Source organism: Amphibalanus amphitrite, unplaced genomic scaffold, assembly GCF_019059575.1.
Source record: "Amphibalanus amphitrite isolate SeventyFive unplaced genomic scaffold, NRLGWU_Aamphi_draft 000617F_arrow, whole genome shotgun sequence".
Lineage (NCBI taxonomy): Eukaryota > Metazoa > Arthropoda > Thecostraca > Balanomorpha > Balanidae > Amphibalanus > Amphibalanus amphitrite.
Window position 1 is genome coordinate 291,091 of NW_024882111.1, and position 18,215 is coordinate 309,305.

The window sequence follows — 18,215 nt, forward strand, 5'->3', positions numbered from 1 at the left end:
TCTCGGCTCTGCCCGGGGCCGATACGGCACGCTGTGCCGGCCAGCGGCGGTCGGCCGGCCGGCGGCTGAGCTGCCGGTCGGACCGGCCCGGCCCGGCGGGCGGGGGTGGCGGCAGGCGCGACCCCAGCTCCGGGCCGCCACACGCCGCACGATGGGACCCGCTGACCCAAATTTGGTCGGCGGTGCGGCGGTGGCGTCGGCGGTGGTGCGCGGCCAGTCGCCGTCCGCCCGTGCCGTCAGCAGCAGCCGCCCGCCGCCGACCTCTGCCTCCCGCCGCCGGCCAGGGCGCGGCTCCGTCTGGTGCGTGTGTGCGCGTGTATGTGACTGACGGCGAGCTCTGTGGACAGCGGCGGCCGCGGCGACCAGCTCCGCGGTTTTTCTCTCCCCGGCGGCCCACTTCCGCCGCGACCGCCGACGTCTCTGTCACGTGACTCCTGCCCGGTCACCTCCTCTTGGACCTCCGGCCTTCCTCTCTGTCCCCAACCCTTCCCTGTCTCTGATATTGCACCTATCGTAAACATCCTTCAGTTGAACCGCTTTGACAGGCTAGGGAGACGCACCCTACCTTACCCAGTCTGCTGACCCGGTGCTGCTCACGGCATATCACCGTGACGTCACTCTGTGACCCTCCTCCTCCGTCCTCTGCCACCATCCCCTCCCGCCGCTGTTCCCCGCCCCTCTCCCCACCTGCTCCCGCCGTCCCCCTCCCGTGCCCCTCCCGTCTACCAGCCGGGCGGCATGTCTTCCCTGGGTGGCAGCTCGTCTCAACAGGAGCCCGTCTGTGTGGAGAGCCAGCGGACCACTTTCCGGCCCGGCAGTCTGTCGGGCAGTGCCGGCGACCTGTCTCGCTCCGGGGTGCAGGTGACGGCCCGTGTCCTCTTCGGCCCGGTGGTGTCCATCTCCAAACTCAACACTTCATCCAACAAGACCAAGACGCCGCCGAGCAAGTGAGGTGAGTACCGGGAGTGTCTGGCGCCGCTGTTGGGAGGCGGGAGGGGAGTGTGGGGTGGACTGCGGGGAGGGAGGGGAGTGCCCCAAGTCAGCTGCAGAGGTCACTGAGGCCACCGACCCGCAGCAGCGGCCGCGCGGCGCTCCATTGTGGAGCTGGGTGTTGCGACACGGACTAGATGTGTGCGTGGCTGACAGGACAGGTCAGTGACCGCTGTTCTGGCCACCACGCGGCTAACTGGCCCTATTTTTACACTGCGTAACGACGATGACGTCCTAAAAACCATTATCTGCCGTTGAGCAGATGTTTGATTAATGGTTTCACAGCCCTTTGCAATACACCGCGTGATCGTGATGCGGCTTTGCCTATACAACGTGGACTCCTTCCCTCTTGCACAGCTTCAGCGCATCCGATGGCTTAAACTGTGTCACATCATCGCACGTAAAGCATCATTTACACGACAAAGTGCACGGTACCAGAGACAGTGCAGCTTTTGTTGTTGTTGTCTTTTTTTTTTTGTTCTGGTGATAATAGGCCAGTAGGTAGGTATGCCACATTTCGGTGAGCGTGACTGATTTACATAATTACCGCCGTTGATGTTCATTGTCATGCATGCCAACGGAGAAATCGGGCGATGTCAGGACCGACTTCCCTGGTTTCCTTCCGCTGCACCACAGTGGACCCGCCATGCATGCAGGCCACGAGCCCGCATTGTAAAGAGATGCTAATGATTGGATTGACAGTGCACACAAGCTCATGATTTACCCAGTTTCTGGCGACGGCAAATTTGAATGCGTCCTGCAACACATGTAGTGTAGGATACGTGCCTCTGCAGTTCAGCTACGAGGAATAGTGCACGTATATAGCAGTCTCCTCATAAATTCACTATTCATTGCTGTCAGCCGGCAGCGACAGTCTTCTTTGTCCATATGATGCTACCAGAAGGACGCACTACTTGCTATCCTTTGACACCATTGTAGCCGTGACCCGTGACCGGCCAACGTGACCAGCTACCGTCAGCTACCGTGACCGGCCGGCCCCGGCGGCTCCTCCACTGACCGGGTGACCTCTGACCGCGCCGGGTGACCCATTGGGGCGGGGTCACCGTCTCGGCTCCGTGCCGAGGGCGGGGGCGGCCGCGTCGGCCGCTAACGGGCCTCCGTTCGGCCGGTGTCGCCGACTGGGACGGCCGTCTGTTACCAGGCGCGTCCCGGCCGGACGGACGCTGCGGTCACGGAGTCGCCGCTGTCACTGACGGACAGGCACGGCACGGACGGGCCTGATATGACACGTTGACGTCACTGCCACCATCGTTTCACTGCTGTCACTGACGGACAGGCACGGTGGAGCTGGTATGACACGTCACTGCTGAGTGCGATCACTGTGTCATTGCTGTCATTGACGGACTCGTACGGCATTTCTTGGCCAAATTATGGCCATCCTATGTCATGTCATTGACGGCAAGACGCTGAGGTTTAAACCTTAAAGGTTACGTAACGGTGCGGCCGTTGTGCTCACTATCCGCTCTATATAACTCATTTACGTCGGTCTTGGGCGGACGGTGACCGAGGTCCCATTATCACGGTCACCAATACCGGACAGTGGACGGTCATCGTGGTCAGTGGTCAGAGTTTCACCTGTGCCAGTTGACGGGCTGCAGTAGCCGGTGCATGCCCTCGCCGCGGCTGGCTGTGCCTACGGCCGGTGACTCTCGCCGAGCTATCAACTGCCCTCTAGCAGAGCGTCCTGCTCGAGGGCAGTGGGTTATTACGGTGTGCCTCTCAGTGCAATTTGATCATGCTTTCATCACTTAGCGGTCTTGAAAACCCTGCTAATTCTCGACCGATGTGGATTTCGCCAGCGTTACCAAAGTCTAATGGAAGTGGTTTGCAATCAATTAGATTATATCATGCCTCATCATATAGTAATCATGTTTTTTTTCACCGTCCCGTTATGCATACTCGAGGGCAGCGCTTTTCGAGGAGCGCTGTGGCCCGAAGGTTTGGACTTTGAATTATGAAAAACGTCCGCCCGCCGCAAAACGCAAACACCGCAAAACGCGCAAAACGCACGCCCGAAACGCCAACGCAACGGTCGCAAAAAATAAACAAACGCCCGCCCGCCGCAAACCGCAAATAAAAAACCGCAAAAACGCCGCAAAACAATGAAACCGCCCGCATCGCACGCCCGTATCGGCGATGTCATTCTATCAAAAGATGCTCTTATTGACACTGTGGAATTGATGACGCGCTAAATTAACACATATGCCAGTCCTGCTTTCATTTCTATCGATCTCAGTTACATTTCCGATAGCATTGACTACAACCTACTTTTGGCTAGCCTTAACTTATATCAGCATTGACTCGCAATGGTTCACGAGTTACCTTTGTAGCCGGTGACATAAGACGAGTCAGATATGTTTCTGAATGTCACTGCACTTGTCTCCAAGTAGCGCCTGAATTGTATTTTAGAGGAGGAGAGGCGAGAGAGAGAGAGAGAGAGAGAGAGAGAGAGAGAGAGAGAGAGAGAGAGAGAGAGAGAGAGAGAGAGAGAGAGAGAGAGAGAGAGAGAGAGAGAGAGAGAGAGAGAGAGAGAGAGAGAGAGAGAGAGAGAGAAAGAAGAGAGAGAGAGAGAGAGAGAGAGAAAGAAAGAGAGAGAGAGAGAGAGAGAGAGAAAGAAAGAGAGAGAAAGAGAGGAGCTAAGCACAGACGATAGACAGTTTTCTATCAACTGTTGGCGTCATGAACCTATATTAGAGGCTACCAAATCTCTCATCTCAGGTGATTAATATTCGCACATTCTTAAGTATGATAAAAGCAAAACGTCACACTAGCTCCACTAAATGTTTTTTTTTGGGTTAGGCCCTTTCGGTCCAATTAGACCATTTCAGAGCCGGGAGGATGATAGGATATAGGGGGAGACATTGGTCTGGGCAGGCACCCTAGTGAGTCGCCGGGGCTGAGCCCGTCCAGAAGACAGGCCACCCAGCCCCAAGGCACTCACTGCACCCGGCTACGGGGTGCGCTCCCTCGGGAGCAGCGGTGCCGCTCCAAGGGAGCAGCCCGCATGAGATAAAGTTGCCTGTCCAGCCCGGAGGGGGGTTGCGGCGTGGAGGAGAAGGATTTCAGTATCCTGAGGATAGAAGCATGGAACGGTGGATTCCACTAAATGTGGCTCATTTTGCTATATGTATTCACCCGCCGCGGCCGGTCAGTTTCTGTGCTGCGGCACAGTATAGCTGCAGGCGCCCGACGTCCCTGCCATCTAGCGGAAGATATCGGAATCAGAGCGAATGGTCTGTCCCTGTTGTGCAAGGGTGCGCATCCATAAGCACTAAAAGTTGTTATTATGAACAAGTACCTAGATCATCACGTATTGCTTGGGCGTTTTTTTCAAAACATTTATTTCACACAGACATGAAACCTTCATAAAGAGGCAAGGCACGCAACTCAGATCAAAACAAAAAAGCAGCTAGTCCCCGTGCTCTTACAATCCCTCCTCTCCCATCCCTTCTGCGAAAAAAAAAACAGTCAAACATCGCCGTCCGGCCCGATGCCATGCCACACTCAACATTTGGATGTTTGGACATCCAAATGGGCGTTTCTTTTAGTATGCAATCTGAAAGTCTACTCCCGTCAACGTTACTATCTTACTGAGTTTGTTGTCGTTGAAAGTGTTTGGCCGTGGAGCTGGTGCCACAACTGATTATGCTTTTCCCTTTGGTCGTAAGGTCTGCGTAACCAGTGACTTTACCCGGAACTTTTAGCATCTCATTGACTTATGATTTATGACCCGTAAGCTCACGTCATAAGCGTGCCCTTTTGCACGATAAAAATGTCTCACTTTCGAGACACTCTCAGTCCTTGAAAATCTCGCTTAAATCTTTCCTTACCTATCTTCCCTTTTGGATTACTTTTTGACAGATCAGGAGATTCACATGAAAATATCTGCGAAGACTCACGTTGACTGAAATTATAGTTACTCACATGCAGGACCACTGGCTGCGCAGGGAGGGCATGGGGGGGGGAATTCCCCCTCCCCGCGGTGCCCGATATCGACGAAAATTTTCCGTTTTCGAGGATAAAAAGAAAACCAAACAACTTCATTTAGGTAAGTAAAGATTGTTTTAAACTGCACAGCAGTGCGTAAGAAATCGAAATCCGAGAATTTTTTGGAATTTAAAGAGGCTTTTTGAGAGCATGCCCCCTCCCCCTCAGCGTCCATGATCCCCTTTCTGGATCCGCCAGTGTGCGGGGAAAACATTGATTGACTATTTACGAATGAAATAACAACAATCGAAGGCAAAGCGGACGCATTAAAAATCGTTTGGCACTTTTATTTAAACCCGGTATCATGTATTTAGACTCTGAGTTGTGTCTCCTTATTATGGCATGGTAAAACAATATTGACTTCCCGAAATTTGTACCATATGCATGCAAAAAGTAATGCTATTCTCTGAAGCTATGTAACTTGATGAAAAGTAAAAGTTTTAGCTTGAACAACTCAGCAAGCAGTACCATGAGTTGCCATGTCTCACTGCTTTCTGAGAGTCCGTATTTTACGACTCCATTAATTTGCAACAGCGCTCACTGTGTCAGGAGAAACAATTAAGGGAAACCGGGCATGGCTGAAAGGGAAACCGATGAAAGTTGTCCAAATTGGTGCACGGCATAAGGGAGCCATTGTCTCCCCAAAAACACGCTGGGATGAAAAACGCCAGAAAAGAAAGCGTGCGCAGATTGGCGTAAATAGCGAGGCTGGAATGGTGCGTGTGAGACACATTAATAGCAAGACCTGTCAATGGGCCATTTCAGGACAATTTGGCACCGAACGAACACTCGACTGACCCGCTTACGGCTCCGAGCACTTTCGCTTCTGCCTGGCTCACCTCACGCGGCGGCCTCTCCATGCAATGCTGGGTGATCACGGGGCGGGCTGAGCAGCCGCCGCCCCCGCTCTGCGGCGACAATATTCCGCCGTCTGGGTGCAGGCTGTCAAACAATCACCATAACGATGACAGTGTTGTCAGCACGCCACTGAGCGGGGCGGGGGCGGGGGCGGGGCGGGAGCCGGTCGCCGGCAGCGGCCGGGCCCCACGCCGCCAGCCGAGAAAGTCGCCGGCTGACGGCAGCAGCCAGTGCTGCCGAGGAGGGCTGACGGCGCGGTCGGCGGCGGCTGGGTGTCGGCAGTTCCTGTCACGTGCCTGCAGCGTTGACGGGTCAGTGGTGAGGTGTCAGTGTCAGTGACAGGTGACAGCTCGGCTCCACCTGAGACTCAGCACCAGATAGCGGTCCGTCCAGAGAAGCCGACATGGAGGCGCCAATGCGCAGGTAATGATGGGGAAGGCCTGTCCTTGCACACACGTGTGCATCGCGTAGGTTATCTGCATATCTCTCAATGCCAGACTGAATACTGCATAGCTACCTATCTGCAATGGTTTATACCAGGCACGATTCGCTAAATAAGTCTGGGACTACATAAAAGTTTTGTTTTGTGTCCAGTTTCCATCGTCGCTGTTTCCGACGTTTTAACATATAGTTTGCACACTTTCCTCTTATATCGTTTGCATGATACCTACTCTTGACATCAAACATCAATAGCATTTAAAACAATTAGCGCAGGTTCAATATTATCACGTATCAATTATAAAAAAACTGCACAAAGAGGGAAGTTCACAAAACAACAGATTCTTCTGTTACGTTCCGATTTGTACGATTCCGGTAGCATGCGTGCAGGAAGCACGAGGCTTATTGAGCAGGGTGGGTATCATGAATGCACTGTAACCATTTGTTTACCTCTTGAACTACCGCCGATGGATGCATTTGATGATGGGAGGTAGATGTGCAGTCATTAGCATCGCAAGCTGTTTCCAATTAGGGGCTCCAAAATAGGCAGGTCTAAATTTGTACGTAAAGCCTGTAGGTAGTTACACGATCAATGCATCAATTTATTTGGCGACGTGAAATCGGTGAAGCTGTAAATAGGTAATTGAATTAGCCACAATTCTCTAACCTATTTCAGGAACTACGTTTGTTCAATTTCCACCATTCAACAGGCACGGGTTGTCCCGGTTTTACGCAAGCAGGTTCAAGATAACATCTGGATGCAAACCAGTTAATTGCATCGAACACTTATCTCATTGATTATGTGGGTGCATGTAGAACAGCCGCGGATCTGCATTTATATAATGAAACACACGATCGCAAACGGTGCCTGCCACCGAAATTCGCGCCTTCGACGGCAAACAGCACGGCATGAAATGTGTTTGCATTGCATGACAAAGTGAACACATTTGCACTTTATAGGTATATTTATACGCATTAGAAATACAGTGTAAATCGCTATATTGATTACTCGATTGACTAAAAGCTGTTTATGACATTACATGTGGGTCACCGCTTTGGCTAATTGTCTTGACATATCTAGGTTTGTGTGATTTAATTATTGCACAGAAGCGGATACATTGTTCGGCATCGGAATTTGCATGTCTAGGGATAACCTATCTTATCACGCTTTCACAGAAAATCGCATGAAGGCTTGCAATCATTCCTGTCACAGACGGTTGATTCCGTCACCTATTTATACGGGCCATTACCGTCTTGGGTGATGCTCAGACATGACACCGAGTTTCCTCTCTTCTCTCTTCTCTCGCTCGGCTGCCCCGCTTGCTACCGTGGGTGCAAACCACGTGATGAACGCTTCACAGTGTCTTGTAATGGCGAGTCAAAACGTCACGACAGCCCCGGTATGTTTTGCCTCTGTAGACAGCATCCGGGTTAGCTCTCCCCCTTCGCTCTCGCTATCCCCATTCGTTGCCTCCTCTGGGCTCCGTATGTCATTTGCTGCCTGGCTCGCAGCTCGGTGCCGAGATGTCGGTAGGTTTCACTTTCTACGTCGCTGTTTTACTCGCCGGTTACACGGTGGGCGATAATTTTAGGAGCGGCTCCCACGAACACACGCTCAGGAACAAACGAAAGTGACGCCTGTTGTTTGCATGCCGTTCCGTCGAGCTTTTTATGCCCGGAAAGAAAATGGTTCTCAAGCACGGCAAGCTACTCATTGACTCGTAAGCTTGCTAGAACCGATGTAAGCTAAGCAGCATGCCACCTGGGACGTGAACTCTACCTCGCTAGATAAAGCAAACGCTTCCAATAAGACAAAGTATTTGTAAGTGCTTTGTAAACAGGCATTGCTATTTTCTTTTCTTTTCTTTTGATCATGACGTTCAGAAAAACGGAAGCTGATATTTGGGTCACGTTTGTCGGATAGGGGCTTATAATGGTGTATGGCCTTTAAGAAGGCTTATCTTTCTACACTAATGCCACCATTGATCCAAACTGGCTGAGATTGAGACCTGCCAATTTCTCTCGCGCCATATCTGGGGAGAAGGCGTCGGCTGTTGCCTGGCAGTCACCCATGTCTGCCCATGGAAGAGAGTGAAACCGGTCGGTGTGACGTGGCGCCCGGTCACTGGGGGGTGACGGACTGTGCCGTGACCCACTGAGGTCGGGGGGCCGTGACGTCCCCGCGTGTTTATCCAGTCTTACCCGGACATCCTCTTCCCACACATCGACAGGGCAGCGGGGTCACCCTTCACTGCTGGGCGTCACTGCTGACGGACCAGTTAGCAACTGTATCTGCGCAGCATACTGGTGACGCGGCCACCCGGGCTGGTGGTGGGTCGCGCTCCGATCGATGTGCCAGGCCTCAAAGGCCGCCTGTTTATTTGTGATCGAGTGAGCACTGTCGGTGCTAACCCGTCCGGTCTGGTGGCTTGGCGCGGCACCGTTCAGCCAGAACACGAACTGCTGCTGTTGGGGAGTTTCTCCGGCGTGGTTACGCCGCGGTGAGGGAGCGCCTGGTCCAAACTCCAGTGTGTGGCACCCAGAGACAGTCCTACTCGGGCAGAGAAACCACGCCACGGCGACAGCAGAGCGAGAAACTGGCCTCACAGACACCAGCTCGCGCCGAATGCGTCCAACCGAACAATGGCTGGACGGGGAGACGGCGAGAGAAAACCGTTCGAGTGGCGGGCGGCTGCGATTGATTGCCAGTGGTCGAGAGGTAATAACTCTCACACTACAGCTGGGATGGAAGAGCACGGAAGGCAGATGGAGTTGGAGAAAGAAGCTCAAAATAAATAAAGTGCTCGTCGCTGGGGAATGAAAGCATGTTATAAACTGGGCAGCTATGGAAAAGCTAGAGGGGAAGAAGCGGGCAAGCTAATGTGGGTTACTGAATGTGGACCTGGGCAAGTGATTCGAGAGACGAGAAGTTTTAGAGAAACGACCTGAGCAGCAGAGTGGGTGGCACTGGACGTACTGTAGTGTTGGACCGGTCATCTGACCTACAATCAATGAATAATCGTGTCACACGTGACAGAGCGAACAATGCCTGCCATCGGACGTAACACGCCCGGAATTTTAATGCGGACAACGCGGGAAATGTGTCATTAGATGTGAGCCAAAGATGTCGCCTCAGGACCTGTTGGCTGTTACAGTCATTGTTAGTGATCCACACGATTCATAATCAAAAGAAAGCTGGTTCAGAGCTAAGCCGATAATGATGATGGATAAGTTGTCTATTCATATCGGTACAAGTTTCGTTTGATTATGTCACGAATTCACGAGTACCCACACCGAGCGGGAACTATATCATGAAATTTAAGCACGGTTTCAATCCGATCTGTGATGAGCAAAAGACGATCAGATGGCTGGTGCACGAATCTGTCAAGCATCAGATAAAAGATATTGTATTTTTACACTTTCGCAACCTAAACACGACTTAAATGTCACGTACTAGAGGGAAGGTAAAGATAGTCGTAAGTATTTCTTTCTTTGGAAGTTTTTTGTAAGCAGCTCACTAGGCATTCCTGCATATCGGTACTTACTCCTGGATTGAGCGAGATATGCATCGACAAATGTATGTGTGGGCAAATAGCCTATTTAGGCTACTATATAATGCATCTCGGAGTGCATGAAGGAGCAATGGTAGCATAATTAGTTGAAAAGCGAGATTATCAGCTGTGTTTTGTTCACCGAAAGTGTCATTCGTGGTTCAGTCAGCTTTCCCATGGTCAGGGCCGCTCCACGAGGCCGTTTTCACTATGACCGCACCTCTATTCCGCGCGGCCGGACTGTAAACAACGATCAGCTGACAGTCGGCTGCCGGATCAGCTGACCGACTATCAGCTGACCGGCAGTCGTCAGCTGATCACTTGCGCTTTCACAGGGGACAGTCAACCACAACCATGAGACATGGGAAAATTGTTTAGGTATGGACGATTTGATACGACCGATTAGATAATAGCTGTTTTCACGACGGGATATTTGGTGAATGCACCAAACTTAACTAAATCTGCGCCAAGTCTCTTTAAGAACATGATCTTCATCTCATGCATTTATTTCAGTGTTTTAATAATGTTTGATAATGTGAAAAAGCGTGCATATTGCATAGGAATACATAAATATGCTAGCAACCCAAACTGATAACTTCTAGGAAACACATTAAGTCTAATTTGACCAAATCTGCGCCAAATCTGCACCATATATAAGCCAAATGTGTACCAGATAGCCGTCGTGAGAAGGCTAATAATACGGATACTGATTCACGAAATGTAGATACCTACATTTGGGCCACATATCAAACAAAGACATAATGAAATTTTTGAAGGAATTCCATTTTGAACATTTCTTCATTCAACTCCACAATGATAAATTATTATGCACCCGCTCTCCTGGAATGTAAATGCGCTTTGAGTTTGACCCGCTCTCCCGGCATGTAAATATGCCGAGCCCAGTCGCTCTCAGCGTTCACGGCATGTTCACGGTCAGGGCCGTTATCTAAGGCCGTTTTCACTGCAGGTGGATCACTCCCCCATCCCACGAGTCCGGACTGAACCAGCGACCAGCTCAATCAGCCCGGCCATGTTATCCGTCCATCCCTCTTTAGTTCGGACTCCAAACTATGATGTTTATTGAGTTTCGCACTATAAACGGTAAGATTATACATGGGTATTCCAAGGAAACTGATGTTTAAATTTATCCGTGATTTAACGGAAAATATCACTATGAGCGGCCAAACCCGTCGCCGTGACGCCTCATATCTCGACAACCACTCTGACTCAACCGAGCGACAAGCGGTCCTCTGCATCTAATTGATTCATCCCTTAAATCATGAACATGACTACTTTTGATGCAGACCAGCACATGCCGAGTGGGGGCCTGAATTCTAAAATTGTTCCGCTGGCAACGACAACGCGTTGCCTTGGTGGATTGTGTTGGAACTTGGACAATAGATGGACATGGACCAGATAATGCGTTACCATGTAGGGGTGCAGCTGTATATACATACGTGCGAATGTTCAGGGGTCGATTCCACATTTCGAGAACGGCTGGACCAATTGCGATCGGCCAGTCGTCCACCCAACCATATCAAGTTTCATTAGGGGCCAGCTAGTTTGATGCCCTGCACAAGTCCATTGGGGTCCAGTTTGCACTTTTATTTCGTGCAAACTGGACCTTGTGCCCCCTCCACATTATTAGAATGGCTGGGTCGATTGAGCTTAAATTAAGTATAGGTACGGTTAGGGAGCGCTAGCAGAGTGCCTTTCAAAAGTCATTTGGGATCTCAGTTGGCACGTGCGCACATACAGGGTGCCGCTTTCATGTACTTGCATCGCAAGAGCGGCTGCTTTTTTTGTTGGGTTAGGCCCTTTCGGTCCAATTAGACCATTTCAGAGCCGGGAGCATGATAGGATATAGGGGGAGACATTGGTCTGGGCAGGCACCTTAGTGAGTCGCCGGGGCTGAGCCCGTCCGAAGACAGGCCACCCAGCCACAAGGCACTCACTGCACCCGGCTACGGGGTGCGCTCCCTCGGGAGCAGCGGTGCCGCTCCAAGGGAGCAGCCCGCATGAGATAAAGTTGCCTGTCCAGCCCGGAGGGGGGTTGCGGCGTGGAGGAGAAGGATTTCAGTTTCCTGAGGATAGAAGCACGGAACGGTGAGAGCGGCTGGGTTTGGTACACTTATGGATCGGCAAGAGGGTCACCAGCCGGTCAGTTGGAGGTCTTGCACAACACTTTCACACGTGCAGGTCTTACTGTCTCGCTCGCCCGTTTGAAACCCTAGAGGCGTCTCACTGGTAAGATGATCGTGGGAAAAAATATGTATCAAGGCGTATTCTATGTAGACGTCGAGTGGACGAGAAAGCGACTCGTCCCTTCGCTTCACCAGCGCCACCAGCGCGACGGTCGGCCGATGACGAAAGCACTAGTTCGTGGTACCTTGTCCCAGGTGGCGCCATCAGTAGTTTCTGGATCTCAGCTGGACCTGAAGAGGTCCCAGATGGCGGCAGTGTCGCACATCGCCTGCCGTTCGCGTTGGCCAGACCTGAGCCCGATGTTTGGGTCTCTACATATTTCCCGTAGGTACCTAACCTCGTCTTGTGTGGCACAGGTGCCTCCAATTTTATGCATACCTACTGATATTCTGGAAAAGTATGGATAAGCAATAAGCATAGCCTGTAGGTACCTACGGGTGTTATTTACCCATATACCCATACGTACGCCGCACATTCCTTATTAGGTAGGTACTTGCAATTGGTCTAAAACAAAAATCATCGCTCAAAGGAACATTGATATAAAAGCAGTGAAGCAAAATGCCGTCGTTATCGTAGTGCAATACTCGTATAAGTTTACAATAAACTGAACATATTTGCACTTTGATTATGTACGTGCACGTTGTATATTTCTCAAACGATACTGTTTCATATCATGGTAAATGAGAAGAGGCGAAAGGCATTCCGATGAAATCATGAACGACGAATGAAACAAGCAAAATATGCCGAAGTCTTATAGTTGTGAGATCAGATGATGACAACATTCTCTTTTTTTGCGGCAAACGTAGGTGCGTTTTATAGGTATTGCTGTGTAGCTCTGATCCATTGATAGTAAGAAGAGCCGAGGTAGGCATGCCACGGAAACTGAGCAATGTTATCTAAAGGCGTCTTATCTCATAATAGCTTATGGAAAAAAATAGCAGTTTATCATTTTCTTCAGCACACAGGCGCTTCGGTATGCAGTTAAAAGAAGCAAGGCAACTTGTTCAACAGTCACCACGCCCAAAATGCTCACGACAAATCTACAGTAGCTGAGCACTTTATCCCGGCCTTTCCCGTTTCGCGTCTGGAAATCCCACCAATCCCTGCTGTCGCGCCGAAGGTGCCGAGTCGACGATGACTCTCGTCAGAGGAGAGAGAGCCGACGACAGACTCTGGTCACATGGCTCCCTCGCTCGGCCAGACAGACCCTCCGGCCGGGCGGCCAAACCGTTTCACTTTCGCTATCGACGACTGGCTGTTTGGCGGCGACGGCGTGCGCGGGGTCTGGGGGGTAGCTGGCGACAGATGCTGCGCCTTCGCTGCCACGCGGAAGGAGACGCGGAGCGTGAGGTGGTACATTCGAGTGGTGGGAAGTCGTGAGGAAGATGACTATTGATGAATTCAAAGGGAACGTGGTTGCGATGGAATAATTTTTGCTTATGGTCCTTTTTACTCGGTTAAGAAAAAGAGGGAATGTGTGTGTGTGTGTGTGTGTGAGAGAGAGAGAGAGAGAGAGAGAGAGAGAGAGAGAGAGAGAGAGAGAGAGAGAGAGAGAGAGAGAGAGAGAGAGAGAGAGAGAGAGAGAGAGAGAGAGAGAGAGAGAGAACTTTCATGCCGTCAAATACCTACGCTCCGACGTTTCGAATTATTCACTCGACATTCGTAGGTAAAGCAAACAAAGGCTATATGTACTATGTAGACGTCAAGCTTGGAAGAACTGCAGAGAAATAATCCCCAAAACAATATTTAGATGTTTTAATGTGTAGGAATATTGGAACAAAGTGATTTATAAACTTATTCGTGAATCATGCTTCAGAATGCCCGTAATCAGAAATTATGTCTTTGATTTTGTTAGATGATCAAAACGAAATCATGGGGCAATTTTGACTGGAAATTGTCTAACTTTCGATCCATTGCGAAGAGCGTCCAGGAGTCCAGGGCCCAGGCCAAGATTCACAGGATAGGCTGTGCCGCAGTACTTGGCTACCTTTCTGTGTAGTCCCTGCAGTCTCCGTCAGCCGGACTCACTGCAGTTGTAGAGTGAGCCGCAATACATGGTGACTGCAGTTGTGCGTTACACAGTAACACCAATCTGCATGAATGGCTCCACACTCAGGTCCACAGGCTCCAGCAATACGGTTGCAGGAGCAAAGAAGGTTAAGACTTAACCCTAGAACGCCTAGGGGGGGGGGGGGTTGTATCAACCCCCCTCCCCTGAGGCTTTTTCGAAGTGCACGCTAAACGGCTTGTCGTAGCGGGCTGAAATTTTCAATACCCTCTGGGGCAACCTTTGCGCATCTTTTGCCGAAAAAAAATTGATCGGGTCATGTCAGGTCACGGAGTTATGACGTCATAAGAGGTACAGCCTCCGGCCGACAGTTACCAAACGTGTGCGCCGAATCCCTAGGTTTTCTGCCGGTGATACCCACATTGTTTTGATGGATCATTGATGGATCATGATGAAACTTCCCATGCATGTTGGGGCAAGCATTGGCTATCGTGTGGTGCAAGAAAATTGACCGGGTCAGGTCAGGTCACGGAGCTATGACGTCACAAGAGGAACAGCGTCCGGTACTATTTTTGAAAAGCGCCCGAACCACTATTTTGCTAATTCTTGTCACCTCAATGGGAATATGCAGCAATATTAGCTTCTATAGGTAGCAAATGGACCTCCCAAATCCAAAAATACAATCAGATTTCAAAAATTTAAATTTTGATTTTTCGAATTTCTGCCGCCGACTGTGACCTTGCCGACTTCCGGCGCTCCCAACGCGCCATTTTTAGAGCTAGGGAAACGAAATACATACCAAACGATAGAGAATTGATCAAGGAACACGATAGTGAAGGTTTCAAGTCGATATCTCCCACCGTTTTGCCGCAATCGCCGCGGAAAGTTGAAAAAGTTTGATTTTTTTCGGAAAATTTGACCTTTGACCGGTCATAAGTAAGTCAAATGTTGACCTAGGACCAAAAAATATACCACCAATCGCGAGATCTCGTTGAGAGCAATCCGTTGGTTTTCTCCGCTAAGCTCTACGACCTTCCGTTTCGAAACGCCAGGGGGGGGGGGTCGTAACAACCCCCCCCCCTGGTCGTTCGTGTTATGAGAAATGGCCTGGTCGTGCGAGGGTTAAGAGCACCGGCATTGAGGATGTGCTGGGCTGCTGTTCTGATGCAGGAAATAATGAACCACAATTTGTTTGAAAAATAGCAATAAAGCAAACAGATTCAGCTAATTCGCACTTAAAGTGCGGACCCTCATGCGTGAGTTTGGGTAAATCAGGGCCAATCATGGACGTAATGCGATCTCAAAATGGAGAGGTGGCGCGAGAATGTACCGACAGATGCCGGAAGCCCGGGCGGCCATATCAGGACCGACATGGCGTCCGCGGTGGTTACGTCACCGGCTGGTTCGGTGAGCGGAGGACCATTATCATATCACAATGGATCGCGGCGGCTCTCCGTGTGTCGGTGAACTCGGGAGGGAAATTATCAAACAGTGACGCAATCGACACATTTTAAAGGTCAGCTGCAGACAAACTGCGTCATAGCTTTAAAGTTATGTTGGAGCGAATTGGAGAAATGGAGCGCATTATGGCTTCCGATATGATGCGCTAATTTTAACCCATCCCGCGAGTAGCGTCCTTATTGCAGCTATTTTAAAGCGTTCATATCCACCACGCCCTAATGTGTTCAGAGTGCAGCAGGACCCGTCTGCGGCCATTTCCGGCCAAAGCGCTCGGTGAACGGCGGTGCATTCCTCGAGTGGCTGACGCGCGCTGTGTGGGGCCCGGTCCTCCCTCCCCACCCCCGGAGGACTCAGACAACTATACCCGAACCGGCGACTGTTACGACACACACACACACTCACACACACTCACACCGGCGGCGGCGGCAGCGTGTACGTGGGAAACCAGCTCCGGCGGTGGCGATAGCAGAGTCGCACTGCACGGGTCAGCCCGCTGCGGCACTGTCTGAGCACCACCAGTGCACGTGGACCGCATACCGACCGCCCCAGCGTCGGCACGCCGTCAGCGCCAGAGAGAGAGAGAGAGGTGACCAAATCGCGCCGCACCGCCAGTCCATCGCGCGTTTTTAGCGGCGCCGATTCTGCGCGCCACGCAATGTTGTCTGCTTAAACACCCGCTCGCGCCAGCTCGGTATGCTGATGAGCAGCTCACATGCACGGTCCGGCGAAACTTTCCCTCATAAAACACGCGTCGTGCGTCATGAGTGGCGCGGCGGGGACGTTCGCGGCGAGGTGGCGGCGAGATGACGACGCTGATGTCCTGTCTCCCATCCTGTCGTCGGGAGACCGGTCCTGTGGCCGTCCTGCATACCATATGCGTTATCGCTAGCGCCGCCGGCCCTTATAGAAAGGTCCGTACGTTCGCTAAGGTTCGTGGAATGGTGCTTCTTGCGCATGTCTTCCGTGTAAGAAGATTTGTTAGTCGTGTGTTTCGAGTGAACTCAGGAGTGTGAAGAAATCAGTTCACAAATCTGAGTCGGGGGGAGCTGGCTTGCTGGTATTCTGAGCACCTTAGAGACCGCCGCTGCCTGGTTGGGCAATGTCGTGTCGTTACGCGGAAGCTGGTTGGCTAGGACATTTCAGTAAACATGTATGTACTCAGGTATCGAGAGGATCTTTGGAGGGATAACTGTAAGCTACGGAACAAATGAAAAATAGACCAGAGCACTATGCCTACGCCAAATAATGCATACAAAATACATAGTTTCAGGCGATGTACACAATTACATGTGATTTATTTGGCCGCTTATTTCGTTCAAAAATACGTTCCACCAGTCAGAGCGTTACGCTACGCCACAACACTTTAACAATATAGCAGTGGCCAGGAGCCGGCCAAGATATCACAATACATTTTCTCCACCTTCTCGAGAGCTCGCTCTCTGAGCTCCGGGCTCTCGCTCTCCGAGCTCCGGGCTCTGTCCTCCGCAGCTCCCAGCTCTGCCACCCGTCCACCGTTACTCAGAGGCCGTGTCGGCTAGAGTTCGGGTCGGTGCGGGCCAGCTAGAGGTCAGTCAGGGGCGCTCACCCGTGACCGCGACAACTGACGTTCCGGGACGGCCGCCGAGGCACCGGGACACGAACCAGGACTCGGGCCTCTCTGTATTTACATAATGTCATCGGTGGTTCAGCGTAGGGATGCGGTAGGGTTGAGAGTTGCCGGTCAGCTCACTTCTGATTGATCTCAGCACATATACGGTTCATTCATTTTCATTCGTTGTTATCTTATAATTAACCTTTCCTCAATGTTATTCTTGTCGTTTTTTTTTAAACTTTTTCCAATTTTTCTATTCTTCATCTTTTTCCTCTCTTCCTTCTCTCTCTCTCTCTCTCTCTCTCTCTCTCTCTCTCTCTCTCTCTCTCTCTCTCTCTCTCTCTCTCTCTCTCTCTCTCTCTCTCTCTCTCTCTCTCTCTCTCTCTCTCTCTCTCTCTCTCTCTCTCTCTCCTCTCTCTCTCTCTCTCTCTCTTTCCCCCCATTTCCATGAAAGGAACTTCCAAAGCTTTTCCCAACACATCGCCTTGGTATCATTTCATCAAATACCGTTACGTCACTAATTAAATCGCCAGCGAATGCGGAAATCGAACGCTGTTATAAAAACGTCCGATCCCGGAAGGTTAGTTTGCCTTTACCATTTAGTCTTGAAACGTGAGTACATAGCTGACTGTCGTGACTTCCAAGGCTGCAACGGAGACACTGATTCTAGCTCAATAACATAAACACAGCCTAGCTCCTGTTATAGTTACGTACCTGCCTTTTCTCAGGTATCGGCGTAGTGAGTAGGTCAACTGAGATCGTTTTGTCTGAGGCCGTTTTACACAATAACTCCTTTGTTATCCCACGTCCTCTACGCACTTGTTTCCGTCCGCTGACCCGTGTTTTTCCATTACAGGGCGCTGCTAGTGGCCTGCGCGTGCTGGCTGCAGCTGCGGCCGGCCAGCGGCCAGTGGGGGGCCGCCGATCTGGCCGGCCGGCAGAGGGGCACCCCCGGCACCCGCGAGCTCAGCACGCTGATCTCGCTGGCCGAGCTCGGACTGAACCACACCCAGTACCTGTACGACGTGCTGGAGCCCGACATTTACCGCACCGGTGAGTTGCGCACCTGACCTGACACGAGCTGATCTGACCTGACCTGGCACGG

General features: G+C 51.2%; 1 protein-coding gene across 1 annotated transcript in view; it reads left to right on the forward strand.

Annotated features, from left to right (window-relative positions):
* The first annotated feature begins 206 nt into the window (after positions 1 to 206).
* Positions 207 to 18,215, forward strand: part of LOC122363347 (peroxidase-like) — a 37,134-nt gene continuing 19,125 nt past the window's right edge. Inside the window, exons 1-2 of the mRNA XM_043332516.1 lie at positions 207 to 952; positions 17,967 to 18,163. The gene's annotated coding sequence lies outside the window, so the exon portion shown is untranslated. The remainder of the gene's footprint in view (positions 953 to 17,966; positions 18,164 to 18,215) is intronic.